Below are 27,521 nucleotides of genomic sequence, written 5' to 3' on the forward strand. Positions count from 1 at the left end.
AAATGGTAGAAGACAGGAAAGACACGAAGAGGATTTTTTCCCACGAGAAACACAATCAGTGTCCCTACAGGGACAAACGGGGGGATCTTTGTCACTAAATAAATGTAAAATAAACAACTTGTATTTTTTTTTTTTCTTCACAATGGCAATTGGGAAGAGATTTATAAAGCTAATCTTCACGATTAAAGGAGATTTAGGGAAAGAGTCTCTTAAACACGACTGTTGCTAGTGTAAATTGGTCTAACCTTTCTGAAGAGACAATTTAACAATGTGTATCAAAAGGCTTAGACGTTTGCATAACCCTTGCTCCAGGGTTTCCACTTGCAGGATCAGATCCCAGGCTGATCTGCGTGGCATGAAGCAAGGTGTCCCAGCTCTGTGGGCCCATCCAGGTGGAGACCAGAGGTCCCACAAGACAAAGCTCAGGACTGGGACTAAGATAAAGAGATGTTACCTGCGTGTGCATGTGCTTCTAATTTCATAGTTTATTCTTTGGGCCTTACGTTTTCCTTCCAGTCCTATCTTTTAAAAGAAAGAAACTTACAAAAAGGAACCTTTTCATAATACAGAGCTATATTAAAAACGACATAGACAGTTGATATACAGCGTGAAGAGAGAGACTGACTCAGATGTCAGCCAAAAGCGTCCCTCCTCCATGGGGGTCTCAGCCACATGGGCACAGGGCTCCCATTCCTGTGGCCTTTGGGAGTCGACAGCCCTCTCCAGGTTGCGCACACTCCCAGGTGGCTCCTGTTCTCATCGCCCCCTCCGCCCCCCAGCCCCTCCTGCCTTATTTATTATCTGTCCACTGCACCATGTGCAGAGACCGTCCAAAAGAAAGCAAGGAATCAAAGGGAAAGTGAAGGGACCCAAGTCCACCCTGCCAACGCACCGGGTGCAGCCCCTCCCTGTAGGTGTGCACCACGGGAGCCCGCACGCCACTGAGCCCAGCCCGCAGTCCCTGCAACTGGGTCTCCTCTGTCCCCCTCCCTCCACCCTCTGTCCTGCCCTGGGGCAGTCCGCCCTGGCTCTGACTCACAGTGTCCCGAAATCAAACCCACCCAGAATTCAGGACAGAGGGCTCTTGAGGCAGCGGGACGGGGCCAACCCTCTTCTCCCCGGGGCAGTGCGGGTTCCTCACATCAGTGCTTGCCCGGTTGCACACAGGTAGATGATGCACACAGATTATAAATAGCTGATAACGGGACCCTTACTCACAAAGTCGATTGTTATAAAAAGCACTTTTCCTGAAACATCTATATCTAGATATATAGAAAAAAAATACACTCACCCTAACGCTGATTCAACAGTATCTCCAGATGATGGATAACAAACGATTCTAGTTTTCTTTGTGCTTGACTGCGGTATCCAAGTTTTCTAGATGATCTATTATTGCTATTATAATGAGGGGGCGGGAAGCAGGGGCATTCTGGAGATGGAACCCCTTCTGGGAGGAAGGTTGGCTGGCAGGCAGGTGAGGCCAACTTGACGGCGGACATTCAGGGCAGCTGCTCAGGGTTCCGCCAGATGAGTCGTGAGCATCAACACCAAGGTCCCTGCTCATCCAGACCCTAGGTTCCCTGGGGGGGCTAGGAAGGCATGGCATGGCTCTAGAAGGTTCTGATCAACTGTGCTCCACTGTCCACAGAAAGCCTTATCCTAGGAGAGTAGAGGTACTGCCCTTTAAGAAAAGAGATGGCAGGGGAGCAGGGGGAGGAGGGAGAGGGGACCTGGGGGATCCACTTGTAGCTACACAGGGTGTTGGTGCTTGGAACCTGCCCCAGGACCCTGGAGGGGCAGAATTTACCCCAGTGGAAGGCGGAGGAACTGGGGCCCAAGAGCCAGGGCTCCCACCCTCCAGTGCAGCTGTCTCCATTCATGCTGTTCCACGCCAGGGCCATGGAACCACCTTGTGTAACACCGAGACAGGTGTCCCCAGGCCTGCTTCCCACGAGGGCCCTGTGCACAGACCTGAGCTTAAGAGGCCACACTCTCCATGTTCCATTTCAGTGAATTAAAAGGCCATGAGTACTTTCCAAAAAAAAAAAATCACACAACTCCTGGGCCAGAGAGTACCTTCATTTGCGTAGAACCTGCTCAGTTGTTCTTAACATAACATTATTCATTTGGCTCCTGCATTATTGAAGGTGGCACGCATTCGGTTTTGTGGAAAATGATGTTCCTGTGTTGGGCTAACTCTTACTGAGCACCTATCCCGCCGCAGGAACTCCATCTTGCTCTATGGCGCAGGTCTCCGGGTGTGGCCATCCTGGTCCAGAGGTCTGACTCTCTCCCCACGCCCATGGCCAGGGCGTCCTCGCTTCCTGACTGTTGGCTTTGAGTGCAACCTGGGTAGTTTGCTTGGCCCTGGAAGCTAGCTGCTAGCTAGTGTCTGGAGGGATGTGACCAAAGGCTTGAGGTGTGGGCATAACCAGATGTCCTCTTGAGTCCTCCCCTCAGCACCCTGACTTCCCTAGCCCCCTGCCCCCAGGAGGAGGGTGAGAAGCATGGCATGGAGACCCCCCCAAGCTCAGCGTGTTGCATTGGAGCCCACCCAGTGGTGCCCAGCTGACCTGAAGACACACGACTGAGCCCCTGCTTCATCACACTGCAGCACATGACCCCAATAAAAGCCTACCATTGCCAGCCGTTTAGATTTGCCATCATTAGGTCACATCAACAGAAGATACGTATAATAAGGAAGTCACCCTATTCCTACTGCAAAATGGGGGACGTGAGGTTTAAGGAGGCCTTAGTTACTGGCCTTGCTCTCCGTGGCCAGCCAGCCAGCTGGCCATTGGCCCTGATAGTCAATAAGCACCTGCTGCAGAAGGGAGGCCCTGGCCTTGGTGCTGATCACGTAGCCATCAGCACAGCAAAGGCCCGAAGTCCAAGGGGTCCTGCCGGACCAGGGAGGATGGTGCAGGGGCCACTGCCATTCATCTGAGTGTGGGGAAGGAGGTGATCATGACGCAGACAAGAAAGGGCCACTGGATGGGGCCGAGCTTGGTGTGTTTGTGGAAAAGAAGTGAGGCACAGCTGCAAGGCACAAGATCAAAGGGGCCAGCAGGACCAGAGAGCCCAGAGCAGGTGAGCAGCGCAAGTTATGGTAGAACGCTCTGCCTGTGATTTCAGAGCAGCCCCCATGCTGCATTGCTGCGGCAGACACCAGGGAGCAGGGCTGGACACAGGAGCTGGGAGGGGGCCTTGGACACGTGCAGGTCCGGGCGGTTGGACTGCACTGGGCTGGGATGGCAGCTCTGGAGATCGCACTGGGCTGGGGTGGCAGCTCTGGAGAGGCTTAGAGTTGTTCCCAGCTGGGGCTGGGATTCAGAAGCCTTTTCTGGCGTCCCTGGTTCTAAATTGGTCTTGGCTCCGGAAAGCTGGAGCAGAACATTCGCCAGCTTAGGTACCAAACTAAATTCTGAAAGGTATCTTAAAACATTTGCTTAGAGTGGAAGTACAAACGTACTCAGCACTGGTAGAGTCGGCCCTTCACCTAGGGTGGGTGATGATTTATGCCTCACTGGCAGTAAAAAAACAAAAACAAAACGTACATTTAGATGGCAGTCTATACACTTTTCCCCCCACTAAGGATGAACCAATTGTGTTTGTTGGGTTGTTTCAAGTGATTGTGGGCTGGAAGGGTTGGGTTTCCATTTCCAAAGCTACAGAGATTAAATTAGATAAACCAAAATAAATGTGGATGGTGATAAACTGCTGAGTTGTATGATCCTCTGAAGTATTGCCTCAACCACCGTGAAAGGCGGATCAGGCAACCTGAAGAGTCACAAAACAACAAACAAATACACCAACCAAAAAATACTTTAGTGTTGGGTATCCTTCAGCAGACAGACGGACAGAAACCTAAGGTCGCTCAGTCTCCATTTACCTGCTCAACAGATTGACCTGCTGCCTCTCAGAGGACTTATAAGACTGGGTCCCTCCCCTCCCCTCCCCTCCCCTCCCCTCTCCTTCCATGTCTGCTCCCTCTCTCTCTCCCTCATCCCTCTTCTCTCTTCTCTTTCCCTGTCCTTCTCTCTGTCTCTCTGAACTCATGTATTTCCAATCATAATGCTTCCTACTGGCCACCAACAGATGACTCAAAGATCAGATTGACTCCACAGATCAGTTTCTTTGGGCTTAAATCGGGCTTTAAATTCAATTAGAAGTCAAAATTTTAATAAGGAGACATCTAAAATTCAGATTCTCAAACTCTCTCTCAAAAAAAAAAAAATTGGAAAATCTATTCCTTTGTCACAAAAGTGGCCTGGAGATAAGAAGCAGGTGCCAGTGGCCAGATAAGCATGAGCTGCGCTGGGCCACCAGCCCCACTGTGTAGCCACCTCAGCGGTCAGTCACTGGGTAGTCACGTGTCATGGAGTTTTCCCACAGGAGGGGGGTATCTGCCGCCATCGCGATCAAAGTGGGGCTGAGCATGCACGCGACGGAGATAGCTCTGGGGAAGCATGGGACCCTGCTGTCCCCAGCTCCTGGGTTGAATATCTATGAGCTTTTCAGGGAAACTGGTGGGAACAGGAAGAGACCCACAGGTGGCAGGCATGGATTTGCGGGTTTGCCTGGTGGCGTTGGTTTGAGCCCGAGGCAAACCCCGTGGTGCCCTAATTAGAGTTCTGTTCCCCAGGAGCACTGTGTCCGCCAGTGACCGCTGGCTCTGACGCCACACAGGCGTGCCAGAAATACAATCCCACTTAAGATAATTGGATATGATTTTGCAGAGGGGACGGCCAAACTTGATCTCACGATGACAAGAAATGACAGAGATGTGCTGAACCGGCTGGCTCAGGAGCAGGGACCAGCGCGGCCCGCGGGGATGCATCTTGCGGGTTTGAAAAAGTTGCTCCGGGGCCAGCCCCATTCAGGGCCAAGCTCTCTCAAAGACCAGAGGGCAGTTACTACAAAGCAGGGTTTGTGTCTGTCGGAGGGCTTTCGTTTTCCTACAACAGATTGTACCAAGGAGATGAAAGATCCATTATCATAAATATTTTTATTTACTTCATATTTTTTCTCTGAACATGCCCCCAGATGACAATATCGCTATTTAAATTTGAGCAAAAAGAATGACCTAAAACAGAAAAAATGTTTACTACAGAATGATTATTTTAAATCTTGTTGAGAACACAAAGACTACTTTGAGATATTGATTTAAATGCTATGAACATTCTCTGCAGAAAAAAAAAAAGTGTATTAGATGCAGAGTTTTGTATGTAACTTCAGAGATTTAATGGGTCTCTGGAGCCTGTAAGAAATGGAGGGTTTTGTTCATGTGGAAGCCAAGAGTACATCATAGTTGATAAGAACTGGAGTGTGGCGTCTACTTCCTGGGGTGGCCTTGGGCTCCGCCACAGCCCGTGAAGTTTCTGCCTCAGTTTCTTCATGGACACAGTAAGGATAGTATTGACCGACAGCTGCTGGGCTTCTTTGGAGGCTAAATGGAGGCGATTCATGCCAAGCCCTGGGAAGAGGTGCTGGCACATGGTAAGAGATCAATAACTGCTTACCGAACCCTGCCTTTCTGATTTAATATCGGCTGCGTCACATTTGAAAACATTCAAATGTGTCTCATGTTGGCATCTGGAACATTTTAAGTGAATGACAAAGATAATAAAGAGGGTCCATTATTATGTGACTTATTTATATAAAAAAAAAGGTCTGGGCTTGACATCTAAAAAACATCAAACTAGTAAAAGCCTGAGAAGGAGGACCAAAAGCAGAAAAAGATGGACACACAGTTGGTAGGGCAGACGTGACCCTGCACGCAGGACCAGAGCAGAGAGGCACCGTCCCAAGCACCACAACCATCCCACTGGCCTGGTCACCGCTGGCCAAGACAATCAGGTCTGAACCATAGCCACCGTTTGGCTGAACTGTTCAGCTGGTTCTATCAGATAACTACTCTGTCCAGCCATGTCAGTCACTCAGGTGGCCAAAGTCTCAGAAACCTGGTCCAGCTGGTGGCATTGAGTCACCTGGAGGCAGAGCAGGGCACGCTGGTGTTCAACTGAAGGGCTGCGTGCTGGGCAGACCTCCCGGCTGAGGCTCTGCTCAGCTTGCTGCCAGCCAATCAGGGAGACCTCGGGGTCCAGGCAGCCTGCAGAGCAGCGCGACCTCTCTTTGGTGAATGTGGGACTGAGGAGGTGGGTGGAGGCTCCCTTCCTCTAGGAACTCCACCAGTGGTGACATTGGAGGGCCATCCCTCCCTGTGCCCACCCATAGGGTTGCCTCTTCTTTCCTGGACAGTGGGTTTCAGAGCCTTGCGTGCTCAGCTAGCCTTCAAAGAATATGGAAGGAGCTGGCCCTCCTGGGGGGACCGTGGGAAACAGGTCCCTTGGAGACTCTCCGACGTCCCAGCCATTCTTCACATGTTTATACACTAGAAAGGCTTCTCCTTACCTGCACTGGGGCCACCTCTTTGCAACTCTCTGCCTGTTCTGCCACCTTTTTAAAAAAATAAATTTCCCCTCACTTCATACCTTAGAAAACCCACCAAGGCTCAGAAAGGTCTGACTGCTTGTCCAAGGTCACACAGCTGCCAGGTGGCACCACCTGACCTGTTGACACCAAAGCTGCCTTCCCTTCCCGTGACAATACGCCATGCCTGGTCTTCCACACTCCTTTGGGTGCTTGTGTATTTCATTAAAATATTTGTTTGCAACAGTGAATCTGAATTCTGGGTGAATTCTTTATCAGTACATTCACTAGAGATAAAGTACCATGAAACAATGGCCCAGGCCTGGAACAGAGTGTGAGGAGGCTATAGAATGCATGTGTGTGCTTGTGTGTGTGTGTGTGTGTGTGTGTGTGTGTGTGTAGCAAGAGCTATGGCTCTCAATGCTGAGGCAAATTCTCTCTGCCTGACATCTGAAAATTCCTGATAGTATTTAGTATTTATTTTATTGTTCTCACTGCTGTGTGTGTGTGTGTGTGTGTGTGTATGTGTGTGTGTGTGTGTGTGTGCGCGCGCGTGCACACTATCTACTGGGTAAAGGTCAGGATGGGTAGGGTTCAGATGTGCTACCAAACATCTGATAATGCTGAGGACAACCTTGCATAAGAAAAGAATTATAAACCCAAAATATCCAAAGAGTTAAGGCTCAGAAGCCCCAAATACCATGCACACCCACTGACACATACATATTTCAATTCATGGGCATTCATACACCCATGAATTCACATAAATACTTGCATACCATGTGTAAGTATTCATACATGCATATAAGCTATGCATATATGCATACTGACACGATGTGTGCGCGTGGAGAGAGAGACACGGAGACAGTGGAGCAGGAAGATGTGGAGCTTGGCACACACGTCCACGTGTGCACCTCATACCCAAGTCTGTGCACATATCCAAGTCCATCTGCCCATGTGCATCACGAGGGGTGGCTGTTCATAAAGCACTCCTACTAACAACATGATGAAGATAAAGAAGAAACTTGGTTTTCCTTTCTTATAGCTTCCAGATAAGACAAACATTTTAAATACCGTCTCTCAGTGCACCAACCCAAACAAATCCACCCAGGCCCCATCAAAGAGGGGCTTGCTGTGAAATTCTAATAACTTTCAAAACATCCAGCCCAGAAACATGTCAGTCATCTGGAATGAAGGGGAGCCTAATTAAGCGACCACACCTACACGTCAGGGGGCATCAACTTCCCCAAGGACTGCGGGTCCCCTCCTGCTCCAGGGAAAGAGCAAGAGAGTCCAGGAGGACCGGAGGCACTCGCTTCCTGTGTGGGCCCTGCCTGTCACTCAGGCTGGGGGTATTAAATGAGACACTGGCATGGACACACAGGCACCAGAATCTGGTACGAAGAACGGAGATCCCAGGTGGTTTAAGTTGGAGGTGGGGCGATATTTTCTGGGGGTTTGAATAGTCGTGGAGTTCTCGTTTTCCAGATGCAGGACATACCTCTATCCTGGCTCCCATATACGGCCAGAAATGGCATCCTGATGTAAACACTTAATAGTGTTTAATAATGATATATACTTCCCCACCCCAACCCAGCAGCTTCATTTCTTAAAAAACTTTAAGTGTTTAATGGAAGCACTAAAACATAAAAATTGTATATATTCATGGGGTGCTTTTACATAATCTGATACATGTCTACACAGTGTAGCGTTTGAATCTCATTCAACGTCTCTCTTCTCAAACATTTCCCTGTGGTGAAAACATGGAGAGCCAAAACTGACACTGCTGTATGAGAAGGTGATTGTCTGGTTACACAGAGGAAGGGGTAAAACGACTCATCAAAGTCAGAAAGTCTTCCTGAAGCTCATTTGAAAATCTCAAGCAACAGCAGCACTCAACAGACAATCAGCTGGGCACCATGGCACATGCCTGCGATCCCAAATACTCAGGAGACTGCAGAAGGAAGAGTACAAGTTCAAGGCCAACCTCAGTGACTGAGCAAGATCCTGCCTCAAAAAAGAAAATAAAGTATAGAAAACATAAAAATAAAAAATAAAAAGGGCCAAAAATGTGGCTTGGTGGGAGAGTGCTTGCCTAGCAAGTACGAGACCCTGGGGTCAACCTCCAATACCACTTAAAAAAAAAGAAAGAAAACATTTTGAGAGATAACATTCATAAAGAGAAATTTATATAATTAAAATGTTTGTTTTCTTAGTTACATGCATATTTATTCACCCACTCTCTATATCAAAGTGCAGATTTCTCTTTCAATAGGTCTTCAGTTTTGCCGTCCATAAAATGTTCATGATGATACGTAACATCAGTGTTTTATGAATATCAATTAGTCAATACATATAAGGTGCTTAAAATGGTGCCAAACTTATTATTCGATCTCAAGGCCTCAGCAAGTATGACCATGGAAATATTAAACAACATCAAGGAATTTTCTCTTTGCGCATATTGAGCTATGCAGGCTCCATTTTAAATAATAGTTTCAAGCACTGAATATGAATATAAATGCTATTTATTTTCCTCCTACAAGCCACAGGCCGCATTTTCATTCCTAAATGAGTTGCTGCTGATTCAAAGAAACCTACCCACCACCTCAGCAAATTCTCCTTCAGTGACTCTCTGCCTCAAAGGTCCAGAAGAGTGGAACCATTCCAACCACACAGACATGCTGTCCCAGGCCCTGTCCCGGGCTCTCGGGAAGCCACGCTGCCCCCAGGTAGCCTGGCACTCTGTTTTCCTCTCCTGTTACACACACACACACACACACACACACACACACACACAGAGGTTCGACAGGCTACTGGAGTGCTCCTGGAGATCTCCCTGTTGCTGATCCACGTTTTTCTCAGACCGTCCCAGCACCCACAGCCCCAACACGTGTGGTGCAAGGAGCCTCGTGGTCCTATCCAACTGTGTGTTCAGGAGTGGCTGGGAAGGGGAGGGTAGCAGAAGGAAATGCAGACCCACTGTATCAGACCTTTGGAGTTCAGAAGGTGCACAAGACAGGGACAAGACAAAGGTGGCCTTTCCTAAAGGGCACACAGGTGCACACATGTGATCTCAGCAACTTGGGAGGCTGAGGCCAGCCTCAGCAACTAAGCAAGGTCCTAAGCAACTTGGTGAGGCCCTGTGTCAAAATAAACAATAAAAGGGACTGGGGATGTGGCTCAGTGATAGAGATTCCCTGGGTTCAATCCCCAGTATGTATAAATAGATAGATAGATGATAGATAGATAGATAGATAGATAGATACATAGATACATAGATACATAGATAGATAGATAGATAAAAGGCTTTCCTGAAGATATAGAGCATGGCCCAAACCTTGAAGGGTGAGCAAAAAAAAAGTGCCAGTCCCTGCTCCAGGCAGAGGTGGCATCCTGTGCAGAGGTGTCCTGGAGGCAAGGAACTAAATCTCTGTCAAGAACTTGGAGAGGGGAACTTGCATCAGGTGCAGAGAGCTGAATTCACTTTGCAAAGGAAGCCTTGGCCGTGGAACGAGGCAGAGCTGGACCGTGAGCCGAGGGTCCACCCCAGAGTCTCGCTGGCCTCCTGCTTCGCTCCCTCCCTCTGCACAGGCTGATGAGACTCGGTGTCAGCTACGCAGAGGAGAGACGAACTGAGCAGCATTTGGAGCCACAGCCAGTCCACAGGCTGAACTATAGAGAGACATGCGTGTGTGCAGAACATTCAGCCCCGGGTACGGCCCAAGCCCCCCCGCACTCTCTGAAAGCCTGTCCGAATGCCCGGCAGACACGGAGGGAGAAAGGACAGAGGGACTCATGGTCCCAGCGTGTGGGTCACGAGGCAGGAACCCGGATTCCAGGCAAGGGAAGTTATTTTCCGTGCTCACATCTGGCCCTCGGGTCCTGGCCCTCTGCCGTCGGTGTTGGCTGCTTACTGTGGTCCCCAGAAGTTTGGGAAGCAGCTGGCTGAGCCCCAAGTCCCACAGCCCTGTCCACCACTCTCGGACCTGGCTGATGGGGTGAGGCAGTACCTGCTCTCCTTAGAGAAAGAGCAGGTGAGCTCCTCCAAAGCTGGCTGATCCCAGTCCCCTCGGGTTCACAGGCCACAGCGCCGAGCAGTCAGGTCACTCCGAGTGACATTGCCAGGAGTCCTAGGGACAATAGGCATCCTAGACAAGGTGATCTCCGTCTTGGCTGAGACCCAGTTGGGCTGACCCCCTCAGCCCCCACATCCATCTTATCTCTGATGCAATTTCAATGGCTACTGCACATTTCAGGCCACTGAGGGCTGCTGCGTGCCCACAGGGGCTGGGAATCTTTTCTAAAAGTACTAACTTATTCTCAAAAACAACGAAAATCCACACAGGAATATCACTTTCTGGTAAGTTGACAACTATGTTCTACCTTACAAGGGACCGTTTCCAACTTAGCGGTACCAGTCCATGTGACAGTAATTATCAAAAAGATGGGAACCGAGACAGATGCAGGATGCGTGGACGCACTTGTGCACTTGGAGCAGAAAGAGGCTGAGGGAGAGGCGCGCAGCTCAGGGGAGCAAGGAGGCTGCGATGGGAGACCCATCTGGGAGGAGGGGACAGGACTCCCAGTGACGAGACGGCTACACACACGATATCTCTTGTCTCTAAACTAAGTTACAACAGCACGGTGTTAGACTGACCTTATTAGCCTTACTCATAATATGGAGGGCTTGGTCTTCCCTTGAGAGATCTAAAATACACCACCTGAATATTGGCCTTCATTTTTGAGACATTAACCAAGAGCACATTCATGCTTAATGGTAGCATTGTTTAGGTGTCCAAATAGAACACAAATAAGAAAACTGTCTGATTTCTGAAACCCCCAAGTCCAGACAGACTAGACCCAGGAGCTTTTTGATCTAAGAGGCTGATTATACAAGATGACCACAGTCTAGCTAAACCACGCGAGTCACTAATCAGCTACAGTGTGATCCAGAAAACGCGCGCTTCCTAATGAATATTGAAATTGGCTGTCATTAAGAGAGAACATTCTCAGGAGGCCAAGGAGACAGTGATCAATATTCATATGGATCCACACTGCCTCATTGATTAATAGTCTTCGAGGGTGAAAACTGAAATGGTGTTAATAAAACATTATTTTTAGTGCAGCGTGACACAGGATATTACTTAGATTTAAACATTAAAAAAAAAAAATCTTGACCAAGCCTTAATAAATAAACAGCTGGGAAGGATAAAAGGGATGGGTTCTCTCCAGCCTTCGAAAGGATGCTCTTAATGAACAGGGGGGACAGCACCCTGTTCATGCCCCAAAGACTCCAGATACAGCAGCCCATTGAGGCAAAGAGCAAAAGCAGCCCCACCACCCCCTTGGAACATCATCTTTTCCTTGCAGACAGGTGGCAAAACCACAGAGCTTGAAGCAGGAGCTACTCATAGGTGGTTGATGATGGCTACAGCTTTGAAATAAAGACCCTTCACACACCAGAGTGAGCTACTGCCCCATCTGTTCTTTCCAACTCAGGTGGTGGGCGCTTCCCCTGCCCTCTGGCTAAAACACCTCTGGTGAGGCTGGTTCCTACACCCTGCCCATCCGGAGCCAGTTGCCGACTTTTGGAGACCCATCCTTTAAATGAGAAATGCAAACTCTCATCCTAGCACTCTCCTCTCCCTTCCAAAGAATGTCAATGCCTGATGCCCTCCGAAAATACGGAATGCCAAACAAACGTCCGTCTGGGTGATGAGGACCCACGTGCAGATTTACACCCCTCTTAAAGAACTCGGGCTGCTCGGCATTCACCTTCTGGCGAAGCACATCTTCCAGAGAAGAATTCCTCCGTGGGGCTGTGACTCACCCAGAGAAAACTCATTAGACATTCCGTTTTTTCGGACTGCGGCAGTAGAAATAAATTTCTTGGATCCTAGCTACGGCTCTAAAGGCAAGTCGACAATAGATCTCTGAAAATGGAATTGGGAGATGTTCGTGAATAATTCTTATGGGATATATAAAATTTCTATCCATTAAATGCTCAAAAACATCCATGTACCCAAAATGGAGTTTCGTGCTTTTTTTGGAAATTGAAAATGAGTTTGAATGTACTCTATTACTGGCTTCTGATTGCTCCATTCAGGACAGGCGTGTGGAGAGATTTGGTCAAACAGCAAGTTTGCTTTATATTTTATTTTTCTATTTTTTTTTTGGGGGGGGGTGGTGTTGCTTGCAATCAAAGACTTTACCTTCAAGTGCTCACAGCAACCCAGGACACAGTACAGATGTCCCCTGTTGAAGGCACAGGCTGGGGCCCAGTGTGCCCTCTTTATGGAGGAGGGGGATTAATTCACACGTGCCAACTTGCTACCCAGGGTTAGGGACCTGCCTTCCAGTGGATCCCTTCTCCTAACCCACGGAAGCTCCCGCAGCAGGCACCTGCGGGGAGCTGAGCCTCTGGAATAGAGCCCTTTTCTCTGCTGGTCGGGTTACCCTTTATGGGGCCCGAGACACAGTGGCTGAGGACTTCTGGTCCCTTCGCGGCACGCCGCGCCTTGACGGCCTGCCTGCGTGACCCACATGCCTGATGAGGACGTCAGACTGCAAAAACAGACTCTTGTGCACAGAGCTGAGAAACAGACCAAGAATTCTCATGGAATAATTTCCACGCAGTCCCTTTCTCTTCATACTAATGGAACTTCATGGGGTTGTCTTGGTTTTGCTGAAAATGAAAAGTATCAAAATAGAATTAAGCGCACTCACATGTATTCTCTTAGGACCGGCAGAGCCAGTCAAGATGGAAATTTGTCCATTGGCTAAACAGCCAGAGCAGCTCCCGGAGAGCCATGATTGACTTTCTGGCTAAGCTCAGCAGAAACAGAGCTTGTGGTCAATTAGCTTCTCCCTTAATAGGATTGCGTTGGGCAAAATAAACTAGAGAAAGGAGTTGAAAACTGTCATTTAATGAATCCCCAGATGTTGTCATGCTTCCCTGAGACATACATCATAAATAAAAGAAGGGCTCGAAGTTCAGGGGGCTGTCACCGTGTGTGAAGGTCACATTCCTAGATGAGATGGCAGAGACTGGAGAGGCAGTAGGATGTCCGGACTGTAAATCCTAAGCACATCCCCAAATCATCCCATGGATTTGTATTTTAGGACAAAGCAGATCTGGGAGAATTTGGGGGACTATGATAGTAATGACTTCCTGCCATGGAAGTCATCTAACCAGCACCCGTCGAGGCTGCCTGTACCCAGAGCCTCGCGTCCACCAGCAGAGCTGCGTCTGGGCTGAGATGGACAAAGAGTAAAACCACCTTTCCGTTTGAGCAGTAAGGGACCAGGGTGTCCTGGCAGAAGGTAAAGAAGGGCTGGAATCACTCTCGGAAGGGGTGACTATTCAGGTGGGAGGCACTCAGCACGGAAGAGCCAGAGTCCATGAGAAGGACAGGACAGGTCCAGAGAGCTGGGGGCTGACTTCAGGCGCTTGCTGTGAGGGTGGAGGGAATTGACCCAGTGCAGTGGGGATTCCAGCCGGGCGGTGGGCAGGCCCTAAGTGCAGTGGGATGGACTCTCAGGCTGGAAGAGTGGAGAAGTAAAATGGACAGAAATGGGGAAGGGAGCGCCCCGTAGTGTCCAGGACAGGGCAATGGCAGCCTAACTGGAGCAGAGATGGAAAGCAATAGCCCACAGAGGCGTTGGCTTAGATCCCCGCTGGAATGGCTCACGCTGGGAGTCCAGGTCTTTTGGGACTCACCGCGAGGCTGGCGACTGGCCTTCTCACAGCAGGGGGTAGAATTACAGCCATGAGCTTTGGAAGGAGAACTCTTGTTTCTAGAAAACGAGGACCTGGCCATTGGCTCGGGATGAGGTGAGCTTCCCTCTGCAGTCCTGTTCTGCTGGGTGACAGCCACCACCACAGGTGTGGACAGAGGGGAGCTCAGAGAACAGAGTCCACCTTGTAAACCCAAGCATCCGGTGCGAGGACGGCCGAGGTGACCTGAGGGTCACCGCTCCGTATTCCCCATCCACACTGAAGGTCACAGGCACGGGGAGCCCACCAGTCTGCCTTGGTGTGGGAAACAGAGCCCCCCTCCCTGTTCTCTCCTGTCCTCCGGGAGGTAGATTCTGTGCCCATAGCACTTCCTCTGTGCAGCGGGGCGGCCCATTCCTTCCTGGGAAGCCCTGCAGGGGACAAGGCTGACCACTTCAGACAACCTGGGCCACCCAGGTCAGGATGACGCAAGAGAACAAGCCTCTCCTAATGCCCAGTGGCCGGCACCATCGCTGGACTCGCGTCTGCCTCGTCCACTAGACAGGGGCCTGTTTCTTTCTATTTAGTTCCCTCCCTTCCTTCCCCAACACACACCCTTGGGCCCCGAGCCATGTTCACACTCACATTTTCAACCTCTGAACACGGTGCCATCTACATGGTGGAGAGGAAAACGCGCCCAGGCCCTCTCCAGCCACCCTTCGCAGGGGAAGCTCCCATACCTCATTATCTCTAAGGTTAATGTCGAGAATCTTAGTGGTTTCATTTCGTTCTTTAAGGAAATTGGGGCCATTTCGGGGAATCATCAGCTTCAGGGGGAAAAGTGTGTCTTCGTGAAATTCTTGAGCGTCTTGCGGAAGATGGTGATGGATTATTGGGACACGGCGAGGTTTAGGGCTGGGGCCTTCTGAAGCATGGAAGAAGGACCTGCAGATTTCCCTTTTTATGTTTAAATTACTCGGCTTCTTACTTGACTACTTTTTCTGACCTTTACAGTCTCTCTTCCTTCTTGCTATTCCTCCCTGGGCCCCTTAACCATTTTTTAAACCACTTTGGAAGCACCTCGCGTGCACTCTGCTTCCTCCGCCGTCTGTCCCTGTCCTCTGAGCCCATCTTCTCCCCACCTGACCCTCCACATAAAGCCTGGGAATGTTGCTCCACTCTCTGCCCCGGCCCATCCGTCTCCGCCCCTCACGGTGCCAGAGACCATGTGGGGCCGTGGGGCTGGAAAACACTGACTTCTCATTTCCACATGAGCCTGAAGTTATGTATGACCACAGGCTTCTGTCTGCTTTTAATCCATTTCCCCCAGAATGGATCATAATGGGGAAACTTGGTCCAATCCACTTAACCTCTTGCCTGGTTCACCTTGGAATTAACGTCCTTCCTTTGCCCTGCACTGAGCTTTGACTGAGCAGAGCAAGCACCACCGCAGTCAGGTGCACACAGAGAGAGAAGGACCCAGAATGCCTTTCGCCAAGATCTGAGTCAGGTTTCCACTACGTTTGAGCTGTGTGGCCCTGGAAAAATGACTTAACCTCCCTGGTTTTTAGTTTCCCGTTCTGTCAAATTTGTTCGATATTGATGAATCACTGAGGAAGTTGAATTAAATGGGAACACCTATTTATAACCGCTACCTAGTGAGGACTCTCCTTCAGAGAGCCATGATGATGATTTAGTCCTTCATTAAAGAAACTTTATTGAACTTAGTTGATGATGATAGTTGGGGGGGAGGAGGAGGAAATGAAAAGGAGCCCTCGATTTCCCTCCTAACATGCAAAGTGTAAGGATTGTGGGTTTTCTGCCTTACCCTGGGGGTGAGTCTAATCGTCACCTCTGACTAGGAGGATGCCATTCATCCACCCAGCAGATCCACACCGGGCACCCACTGGGTGCTGGAATGCAAGAACCGGCCACACCAGACTTGGTTCCTGATCTCAGGGCCCTGCGGGCTGGTGCTCTGGGCCATGCTGGGTTCCTGGAGGCAGAGGCTTCTCCGCCAGGTAACTCCGCCCCCAAGGGGCATCAGGTGGCATCGAGGATCTGCTGTCACCCTCTGGGGAAGCCATTCTACTAGCAATTCCTGGCACAGCTAAACGTGCTGCAGTCCCAGGACGGCCCCCCACTCACTACTGCCTGGCTGTGGAGAAGTCCTGCTGGAACAGGGGATAATGAGGCCAGATCCTCTGTCATTAAGGCGAGGACTAAAACCAGCCGCCAAGTGGGAGCTCCCCCTGCCGCGGGGCCTCCCAGACGCTGAGCTTTGGCTCTGAGACCGGCTTCCTGCACCTGCACGGAAGGCAAAGGGTCCTGAGTGCTGAGACGGGATGGTGCTTGCAGCCGGGTCTGAGGGTGGACTGCACCGGGCAGGGGCAGGGTCCACTCACTGGGCCCACGCCAGGCCCCACCCTTGCCTTTCCACCTCCCTCAGCGCTTCCAGACCCTGCCAGCTGCCCCCGGGAAGCCACTGTGTGTGAGGAGCTGCCACCGAGGGACTTTGGTGGAGATGGCTAGATACATAATCCTGAATGAAGGTGCAGACTTTTAAGCGCTTTATTAATACAGTTAGGTAGAGAGCATGCGAGATTCCCACGTCGTGGGGACGGAGGTGACAGGAGGAGGCCCAGGCAGCCAGCTAAATGAGAGGGGGTGGGAACAGCCAGGGGAGGGCAGCTTCCTCCCCAGGTGCCTGAGCATGGCTCACATACCTGGGGCACGTGGCCTGTCCGGCAGCAGGGCCCAGGGGGCGGACACCCAGCACGGGTCATGATGCACATGAGCAAAGTGGAGAGGCCCTGTCACTCCAGGGTGGGCGGACTCCAAAGTCGCCAAAAGATCCTATAAATAACTGAAGCTGACCAGGCAGAAACTCTGGGGGAAGGGAAGAAAGCATGCATTTCCAGAGGCCACTACCCCATTTTTAACTTCAGCCCCTCACTATGTCTAATGGTTGGGGAGAAACCAGAAATTCACATTTTCCCATAATATGCTATTTTGTAAACACCCCTGTCTCCCAAACAGAAGCAGCCCATTCCCGCCCCACCTGCTGGGTCTGCAAAGGACAAGGTGCGTTTGCCAGATGAGCCTCAACCCGTAATCACACTCTCCGACTTGGGTGCTTTCTAAGGACATAATCTGCTGGCTGATCTGTCAGCAGAGAGGGATGCATGCGCAGGAGCACAAGCCCTGGGGCGAGGGGGATCCAGGCCACCCTCCGGTCAGCTCTGACTTCGGGGCCATTGCTGGGCTTCTCTGCACTGTCCTTCCTGGTTTTGGAGATCCAGCCTGCAAGAGCCACCTTATGGAGCTGTGACCATCCAGCGGTGGACCAGGCAAGCTTTCAGCACTGTTGCAACAGCACACAGAGGCACAGAGGTGGGCTCCCCTCTCCCTAAGGAGGTCTGGCCCAGGCAGCACATGCCGACCAACGGGGAGAGCCCATGCAGGGTGCCCCCCTCCCCAAACACACCACCCCTTGTTTCTGACTTCCCTACAGAGGGTCGCAGTGAATGTGACTCCCTGTTACATGGAAATGACACTCAACATGGAAGAAAAGCCCTCTCCAGCCCAAGGGGCCAGGAGGCCGACCCTCCAACCAGCCCCCTGGTACTGCGGAGGGGGAGGGTGCTGGTCTCCAGAGCACATCTGCAATGGCACGGACTTTGGACCCTCACAGCTAGCCTGGCCCTAAACGAGAGTCCCAGTGGTTCTAGACTATTCACTATTCTTCCTAAACACAGTGTGTTTGATCCTCCTCTTTCCTTTATCCCAGTAGAGTTTTTCATCTGGAGCTGTGGCCTCTCCCTCTCATCCTTACACGTACTCAGCTGAGGTCCAGCAGCTGAAACCCTCCTGTCCACTCCTTCTCCCACGCCAACTAAATCGGAAGTGCTGGTGGTGAGGTCCGGCTGTTGGCCTGTTTGCAGCCCGGAGTGTACAGCTAAGATCCAGAACCGCAGGGCGGGGTGCACACGGGGTGGGGCTAACTCCCAGGGGCAGAACTCCTGAGACTGCTGAGGATCTGATGGAATGAGCCTGTCAAGATGGACCTGCTGAACGGTGTCACTACCACTTAGAGGAATGCATCCCATAATTTTTTGCCTGTAATAAGACTAAAAGAAGCCATTTTGTGATTGGAATTATTAGCATCTTGGACCTCTTCCCATTAAGTTATTACTTTAAGTAAGTTCCTCAACTGAGACATTTTTTAGGAAAGGAAAGTGTAGGAGTGGGGAATGTTATGAAAACCTGGATCTTGCAAACCTAGACTAATAAACTTATTTGCAATACAACAATCATAATTTAAAAATATATATTAACAATATACATTTTACTGATGTACTTCCAATGTACATTATTGCAGAATGTGCATGAGCATATGGAGAATAATTGGTGGTGCGTATCCATTTTCAACTTTGTGCATCTAAACAGAAAGTTTTGCTAACCAACCAGATATAAGTATTTCATTTTTAAAATTGCTATTTTAGCAGGACTAGGGGGTACTTTTTGGGTTTAAGAAGGATTCCCACCTCTAAGACCTAACCAAAAAGTTCTGGAGGGATTTATTCTCTACCTCTATCTACTCTGTTTTCACCTTCTAGAACATTCTGCACCTCCCCAGTTTGGGACGCGAGTCCATGATTCTTTAGTTCTGAGGCATAAGACAATAAAATGAACAACTTGGTGCTTAAGAGCAGAAAGGGGGGTAAAGCTGACCTGGGTGATGGCAGGAGCCCTGGCATGATTCTTGGCTGTGGGAATGCACCTGTAAATCGGAGTTCTGATAAACAAGTCCTACAGGTAAAGTTCGTAATTGCAATCAATTATACTCTCATGTCACTAGCTTACCAATGCTAATTTATCACAACTGAATAAGACACACACTTGGATTTGTTCTCTTTTTATATCTCTCACCGCAGGCTGCCAAAAGACCCAGGAACCCAAAGCTCTTTTTACTGCTGACTTTAGATTCTAGGTTCAAAGACGAATCTGTTCACCAGCTCCGGGAGTAAGGAGGCTCCCAGTGTCACCTGGTCCCCTGGAAGTGCCTCGATGCCCCTTAAGGCTCTGGGCTCAGACTGGGGTTCTTAGGGTGACCCTGCCATGAATGTCCACCTTCCTCGTCCTGGCTGGTCCATCCTCTTCTTCACATGGCTACCTCCTTTCACCCACTGTCCAGCCTCGCAGGCTGCTTCTGACCCCTGCGTGGGCAGCTGCCCTGAAATCATGCTTAATTATGTAACAGGTGCAAGGGCCGGGGAGAGGCCACCCGATGGCCACACGACAGAGACGTTTATGCTGCACGACCCTCGCAGAAAGACGTTCACCATAAATGAGAAGACGGAGTGGGTAAGACTTGGTGAGTGAGGGTCCTGAACACACCCTTCCGAGAAGCCACCAAACATCGCCCCAACAGAAATGCAGTCTTCGTGGCCTCCCTGAGGCTGTGAGACCGTCCCGTCCTGCCCTGACTGCTTTTATAATAACCACCACAGTGTGTCCAGCATCCGACGGCACCCACCTTGTGACCTCATGCAATCTGCACAACAGCCCTAGGAGGAGCCAGGGCGAACGGTGCTGTAAACGTGTAAAAAAGAACATGGTTCTCGACGGGCAGAGGGAAGATTGAACCCAGGCGGTGAGCAGCCGAGCAGCACCCAGAAACCCACCCCCCACCCGCAGCTCCTCTCCTCCCCCGGGTCCTGTTATCAAGAGGGCTTTAGCATGCACAAGGTTGTCACTTCCCTGCACTGTCAACTTTTCAATGGGGACAATCCATTTTGACAGAGCTCTGGGCTGCCACATGCCCTAGCCGTTCAGGAAGAATGAATGAGAAAAGTCTCCTTGCTGAGGAATGTATTAATAATTGGGACCGACATAGGAACTACCTACAGCCAACATGAGACTTGGCACACTCCGTCCCTCTGCCTGTCAAATGTGGCATTAGATCTTTAATTGCTGGGACGCCTCGCACCCGTGTGAAATAACCCGAGCAAAGAGGAGCTGAAGGCCTTTGTGGACCACCTGCCCCATGGTGGGGTCATTTCTGTGGCCCTCTCTCACCTCCCACTGGGCTTTTGAAGTGAGGAGTCTTTTTCTTAGCTGAGATATTCCCCAGTGCCTTTCAGACTATCAGCTGGAGGGAGAGACACCGTATTCAAAACCGGCTTCGTGTCTTCCAGAGGGATCCGTAAATGACTGACAGGCTGGCTAATAAGGGTAAAAATAAAATGCCACCTCTCTCCTGGTTTCTGTCGCAGAAGAAAATTGAGACTCAGAAACCTCTTCTGCATTTCATCCTTGTCTGCCCATTTCGTAGGTGGACACGCTGAGAAGTGTGTTCTTGTGGATTTCTTGAACCTATCTCAGGGACTCCTCCGAGAAGAGAATCCGTGTTTCTGTCTTAATATCTTGGCTCTTTCTGATCTCACTTCTGAAAGACAGGGCCCTTCCTGGAGAATACACACTCCTATCGACACTGAGGCTTCACACAGGAGTTCTGAAGTACTTTTAAAAGTGCGTGTAGGTGGGATGGGGATGGACGGTAAAGAAAAGAGTTGGAAGCCAGGATTTCCATTTTATAATTGGCCACATGGCCTTCCAAGACCTGCCTGGTAGCTATGAAGTTCTAATTCCAACAACTTCCAAACAATTCTGAGAGCCCCTACGAAGTGCAAAACAGCTGTTTCAATTTACATTCTTTAAAAGGCACAGGTAGCTTTGACAAAGACCTCAAAGTCTGAATCATGATATACAAAAGAGCTAACGAAACCCAAAGGCAGGCAGTCACAGGGATGCTGGCCTGACAGACAGCACATCTCCACTGTGACAGCCGGGATGGAAGGACGGCTGTCTCCTGGAGAGCAAGCTCTTCCTCATCAGTCTTTGAAATGCAAACTTACTGAGATTTCCTAAGCACCCATTGGAGAAAACTGTCCCAGAAGTGTCCCAGAGTCAGGACAGACAGAAAGGAAAATGGGGTGCCAAATGTGGGTAGAAATCAAGGAAGCATAGCGATACTAAAGGGCCCAAAGTGTTCCTTCTGGGGCCACCCCTCATGAGATAGGTCTGAAGGCAGCCTGGGGACCCCATCAGAAGCTGACATCCAAGATGATTCTGAGACCGTTCCAGGAACCACAATCTGAAAAGTACCATGACCCATCCATCATTAACACAGAGAAAAATCAAAAGTGTAGGTAATTATCTTCAAGCGGAAGGGAGATGATGTGCAGGTTCCTGTGTTGTGGAAGTGAAGGAGCTCCCCAGAGACTCACTGGGCACTAGGGTCACATCAAAGTGGGCCTACTTGGCAGAAGCCACCATGGTCAAGTCTCAGTAAAGGTTCCATGCTGGTGCCAACATGAGGCCCCTTAAAAATTTCAGGTGGATTGTTTCTTCTAGAGCGTGGTAATGCGTTGTTCTTTCTTTGAGCAATGACAGATTGAGTACTTGGCCATGTTGACAGAATGGCACCCAATCAGAAAGTGGAATTACACTCAGCATGGTGGGATGCCAGAGCCAGGGGAGATGGGCGGGACTGGAAGCCTGTTGTTGGGCGCCATATTGAATTGTCCTTCTCCCGTTCACCTCTGAGCATGCTCTCCACTAAGGACTCGCTTTCTACTGCTGCAATGTCCTGTGTTGGTGGTGGAGAAAGGGAGTAGGGAAGGAAGGGAGGCCCCCGTGTGGGGCACATTAGGTGTGGTTTTATTTGGCATATTCCATGGAATATTCTGAGGTTCCACCAGTGAATGGTGCAACTCCATCTTGGGAAAATGCTGCTTTGACTCTGTCAGATACACCACATAAACAAAAACCCATGGCACTCAGTAGTAAAAATTCCTAAAATAGCTGCTCAACCCTACCTTTTTCTAATTGTTGATCTCATGGATTTCTCTTTGGTCAGGAAACTTTGTAACTCAGGCTTGCTCCTTCAGAAACAGTGAGAGACCCTTTGGCAGAGGGTCATGTTTTAGTCTTAGGAACCCAGAGAAAATAATTAAATTATGCATCTGGCTTCCTAAAAGAAATGGAATGGTGCCAAGACCACTCTTAAAAACCCCTTCCTTCTGTTTGCAGGGTGTCAGGAGCAGGCATGGATGGTGCCGGAGCCCGTATTGCTTTGAGTTTGACAAAAACAATCACATCAGCTATGACAAATCCACCACCTCATTCTTTCTGGAACAGCTAAGTCTCGTATTTTCTGGGCCCAACAAAACGCCTAGTCTATCATATTTGTTTCCAACTGCACATTACATCCTTTAACAGACCTAACGCTAACTTTCGGGGGAAAGCATGTTTTTAAATGAGCACGGTGGCTTCAGCCGACGGTCCCCTTTCCCCCCAAACTTCCAACTCCGCTCATCAATTACTCTTAACGGTGCAGAGCGTTGGCAGTGTTTACCCACCATCCTTTCTAAGTTATTCAGCTCGATCTTGCGGCTCATTAAAAGCATCTCTATTTATTTGCTGTGTGTTACAGTCCTTAACTTTGGCACAACACGCCAAAAGAAAGCCCATTTTACTTTTCCCTGTGGTGCTAATTGGTAGAGCACGCTGCCTGCCTCTTCATTAATTATGTCAATGTGTATGAAACTTCCATTTTCAGGGGGGTGAATTAACAAGGCTTCTCCAAGTGGGGCTGACAAAAAGCCAGCCCGACTGCCCGCGACCGGGGGATAATGAAGGCTGCTGGTGGCCAACGCCACGTTCATTTGCAAAGGCTTGCTTTGTCTGGCCCAGAGCCCTCTGCGCTCCCCTTTTCTTGGGTCACCAGCATGGAGCAGGCAGTTTTGTGAAGCCAGTGATACCCGTGCTGCTAGGGACAGCCCATGTGGCTGCCTCGAGCCAAGAGAGGAGACTGGGCTGAGCCTCTCAGCTGCAGATGAGGGTCAAGGCAGGGGCCAGGTGCAAGGCCACCTCCAGGAAGCACTGAGTTCTGAGGCTTTGAGGCAGGCTCCTGATTGTCACTGAAGGGGAAGAGAGAAAATGAAAGGCAACTCCTGCCACATTCCTTAGTTATCTCCCTGAGATGACTTGCCCAAGTCTCACAGCTAGGAGCACACACACACACACACACACACACACACACACACACACCTAGAACCTTAAGTTAAATCCTATCTCCTGGTTAACAAAATCATTCAAATGTTTTTTTCCTCCTTCTCTGCTCAACCACTGTGAAGGTTGGTAAAAGAGTGACACCTAGTTACTGTTCCTCTCCCAAACATGCATCCACCTGCATGAGACTCAGCCTCTCACATTCTTGCCACCGTCAGCCCCAGCTCTCTGCATCTGGTCTGTCTCCTGGGGCACACCTGAAGGAGGTGGAGAGCAAGCACATGCTGACGGTGGCCTCGTTCGTGGGACAGCGGCTTTTAAATCGCGACCACCACGGGCATCTTTGATGGATGTAGAATAGCAAGCTGCAGAGGATTGAGCCGGACCCAGGAAGAAAAAGAAACCGTAAGGTTAGGCTCACCTCCCAATGCCTAGGGAAGAGCCACGGGGGGGGGGGGAGCCGCCGCCCAGACGCCCAGCCCCGGCCTTGGAAGAGGGAGCTCCAGTCAAACACAAGTGCACACATACAAATGTGTGCACACACATGCATACACACCCACGTGCATACACAAGCCTATGTGCACACACACACACATAGCCATACACACATGCACACATACAACCATACATGTACATGCATGTACACACGAAACACACATGCACAAACACCAGTGCATACATACCCAAGTGCATATATACATAGGGGCACACACACAAATTCATGTATACACAAATATGCACACACATTCAGAGGAGGAAATAATCTAGCCTTTTCCCAGATGAGCTACCCAGGATCTCAATACCTTAACTACGAGAAAGTTCATTCTGAGGTCTTACTACAGTCTCTCCAGCTTTTCTCAGAAGACAGGGAAGAGGTATTACCCACCAACCAGGCTTTGCCCTGATCAAGAAGCAGGTTCACATTGCTATTTTCCCCTCTGAGCTGAGTGCTTGAGCTCAGGCTTGCCACCAGCCATCGCAGGGCAAGAGGACACAGACACGCTCACCGGGAACGCAGGCTCTGCATGGCGACTGGTCTCGGCCCACAGTCCTGCTGCAGCGGTGTAGCAGGGTTCACCTTCCTGCTGAGCACACGCCCGCCCTCCCCCAGACAGACCCCTCAACAGTGAGCACAGCACAAGCTTCTCCGGGAGAATGGACAAGGGGCTTGTGCACGTGAGGTCAAATAACTGTCGATGACAAAGTGACTGCCATAGGACTGGGTCCCAACCTAGAGGGGACCATAAGCACCAGCTGGGACCCATCCTGGGGCCCTTTCCCAGTTGGGACCCTCTACTCCTGTCATCACCGGCAATTTTCACAGAGACCGCCAGGCGGATGCGTTATCACTCTGCTTTACGGAAGAGGAATCAGGGGCAGACAGGGAGGGGGCCTGCGCTCCTGCTGAGAGCAGATGGGGAAACTGGACTCGATGATGTGCCCCACCAACACGCCACAGTGGCCGACTACCAAGAGCCAGTAAGTGCACGCAGCCCCAGGGCCCGCCAACTGGAGACTGAATAAAACATGGTGCGTCCATGTGTCTGAGGGTCCCTGGCAATGTCTGCTGCCACCTGGGTGAGCCTGGGAAACCCTGCACTGGGTAACAAAGGCCAGGCACAGAGAGACGAACTTGCACGATTCCCTTCCTATGGACGGTCCACAATAGGCAAATTCGTAGGAACAGGAAGTAGTTTAGTGGTTGCCTACGTTGAGAGAACAAGGACAAATGTTCATCTTCCCCGGGATTTTTCTGGGTAATGAAAATGTTCAATTTTTTTTTTTTTTTTTTTTTTTTTTTTTTTTTACTTTTAGAACATTGCGATTGTGAATCAAATATAGAACACTTGATTGTGGTGATGGCTGCACAATTCTGCAAAGATGCTAAAAGCATCCATCCCATTGTACACTTAAAATGGGTGAATTTTACAGTATGTAAATGATCTCTCAATAAAGCTGCTTTAAGAAACACTCGGAAATTTGCTCACCGTACGTCGAGCTACCCAGTCCCAGATCAGCCCATTTACAATCTCACAGGCGCAGCCATAAAATAGGAAGCGCCGCTGTCTGGTTTGCTTCACCGAGGTGGGGTTCAGACAGCGAAGGAAGGACCGGACAGAAAGGAGGCTGGAGATGAGAGAGACCCACCGTGCAGCCCTCGGCAGGCTGTGTGAGGGGACTGGACTCTACTTTCAGGGGTCAGAGGAGCGAGGGAGGAGTTCTGAGGTATTTGGGAGGGGTGGGTCTGCAGATGTGATTGGCATCTGCAGTTAGCTGTCTCACGTAAGTGCAGGAGAGTGCCCTGGGAAACCTGGATGACCTGGCCCCTTCAGTGAAAGGCTTCAGGAGCAGAGGAAGGATCACAGTTGGGCTAAAATGTGTTTCTGTGGCTTCAGAGGATGGAAGGAAAGTGGTGGGGATCGGGACTGGCCAGGCAGCAGCCGGAACAGTCTCCTGCCCAAGAGACAGATGCACCTTGGGCCAGAGAAGTGGTGGAGGGAAGGGCAGGGATGGGTCTGAGAGGTGAGGCAATGGCAGCTGACTTCTTGGGTGGACAGAGGACGCAGGCTGCACCGAGGAGGAACCCAGGAGGACCCCCAGGTGATCAGCTGGAAGAATCGGGTCATGCCATCTGCTTAAACAGGCATCTGGAGGGAAATGTCTTTGCAGAGCAAGACCACTGTGCCCCGGTGAAGGTCATCCTCCACCCACACCCACAAACTGTTGAACCTCAGACACCCTTTGGGGAAAGAAAAATAGGAGAAGATCGGGGGAAGAAGACATCCCTGACTAAATGAAGGGTCTCTGCCGGCTTTTTGAGAAAGAGCACATTCCCTTTCTTGAGACACTTGGTCAGGGACCAAGAAAAGAAGGTGACAGGGTAAAGTAAAAAGCAAAGTCAAAAGAAATTCTCCAAAGCTCAGAAGTTTCCAGAGGGATCAGGCTGTAGGCAGGGGAGAAATGTCAGACGCCTTCCCACTTGCTCCGTGAGGACAGTGGAGATTAATCCTGAGCTCCCGGGTGCAAACTCGGACTCTTCTGCTTTCTGAGTAATCTGCACTTCAGAGCCGGGCATGGCCTCTGGCTGGCTAGCCCTGCAGCGGTCTTGGGGTTCTTTTCCCTTCTCATGGGTGGACTTTTCTCCACCCTGATCCAACAGGGCAGTCTCTTAAGAAGAGCTGGCCTGGGCATCAGGAGGCCTGAGTTGGCTGACCTGTCCGGCAGGCTCCTGGCTTCCTGGAATCAACACTCGTGTGACAGGCGGGACTGTCCCTGCTGGATGATTAAATCAGACATCCCAGATAATGATCCTGCCCCAGGGCCTGGCCCAGGCAGGCTGTCAGTCACAGGTCATGATGGTCCCTCCAGCACCCTCCAGGGTGCTGGACCTACCACCGTTCTCAGGGTGCTGTGCAATGAGGGTCTCCTTGGAGCATTAGGGAGGGACACCTCTCACATCTGCCGTCAATGCCCAGGCAGGAAAACCTTGAACAGACCTCCTGAAGTCTGATCTATCACCCTATTTTGAGAATAGGGGTTCTCCACGGGGCTCCCCATGACTTGGGAAACATGAATCAAGCCCCGCGTTCCTGCGCCTGTCTTCACTGGCCTGGGGCTGGGTTTTGGCAGCCTGGTTTTTGAAGGCACTCCAGGAGATTCCCCTGGGCAGCTGATAGGGGAGGTCACTGGAGAGGAGGGAAACCTGTTGTCCCTTTCCTCTGCCCAGGATGTCCCTGTCCTCTGCCCAGGATGCTTTCCCGAGTCGGACGCTTGCCTGATTCCAGGGGTGTTTCGAGGTGGTGGGGTCTCAGGCTAGTGGTCGGAGTGACCTGAAATCACCTGCTCTCAGCCCCTCGGCAGGAAGATCATGGGAAGTCACTGGACCCCTGGGCTCTCCTTTAATTCTTCCTGTCAGTGTAGCCAAGGGGCCGGCACACAGGCTGGCCTTAAGGATGCCAGGGCGGGTGGAAGGAAGGGTGCCAGTCAATGGCTCTCAACACCTGAGTGACTGGGCCGGTGCTCCATAACAGGTCACCTGGATCCTCTGCTCCCGTCATGACCACTGATGCAGCCCACCACGGTCATCCTCGCCTTCCTCTCCCTCTACCCTCAAAAGCGAACCTTGGACGCCCAGGCTGGCTTTCTTGTGCCCATTCTCTAAAGTAGCCAGTGAGAACGCCCTCCTGCCAGGGTCCTCAGGGTGAGGCTACTCTGCCATCTGAAGGGACAGTGGCCAGGCCTCCCTCCATAATTCTGAGGGAGTAGGGTGTGTCATGATCAGGCACGTTTTAGG

This window comes from Callospermophilus lateralis, chromosome 19 (assembly GCF_048772815.1).
Source record: "Callospermophilus lateralis isolate mCalLat2 chromosome 19, mCalLat2.hap1, whole genome shotgun sequence".
Taxonomy (NCBI): Eukaryota; Metazoa; Chordata; class Mammalia; order Rodentia; family Sciuridae; genus Callospermophilus; species Callospermophilus lateralis.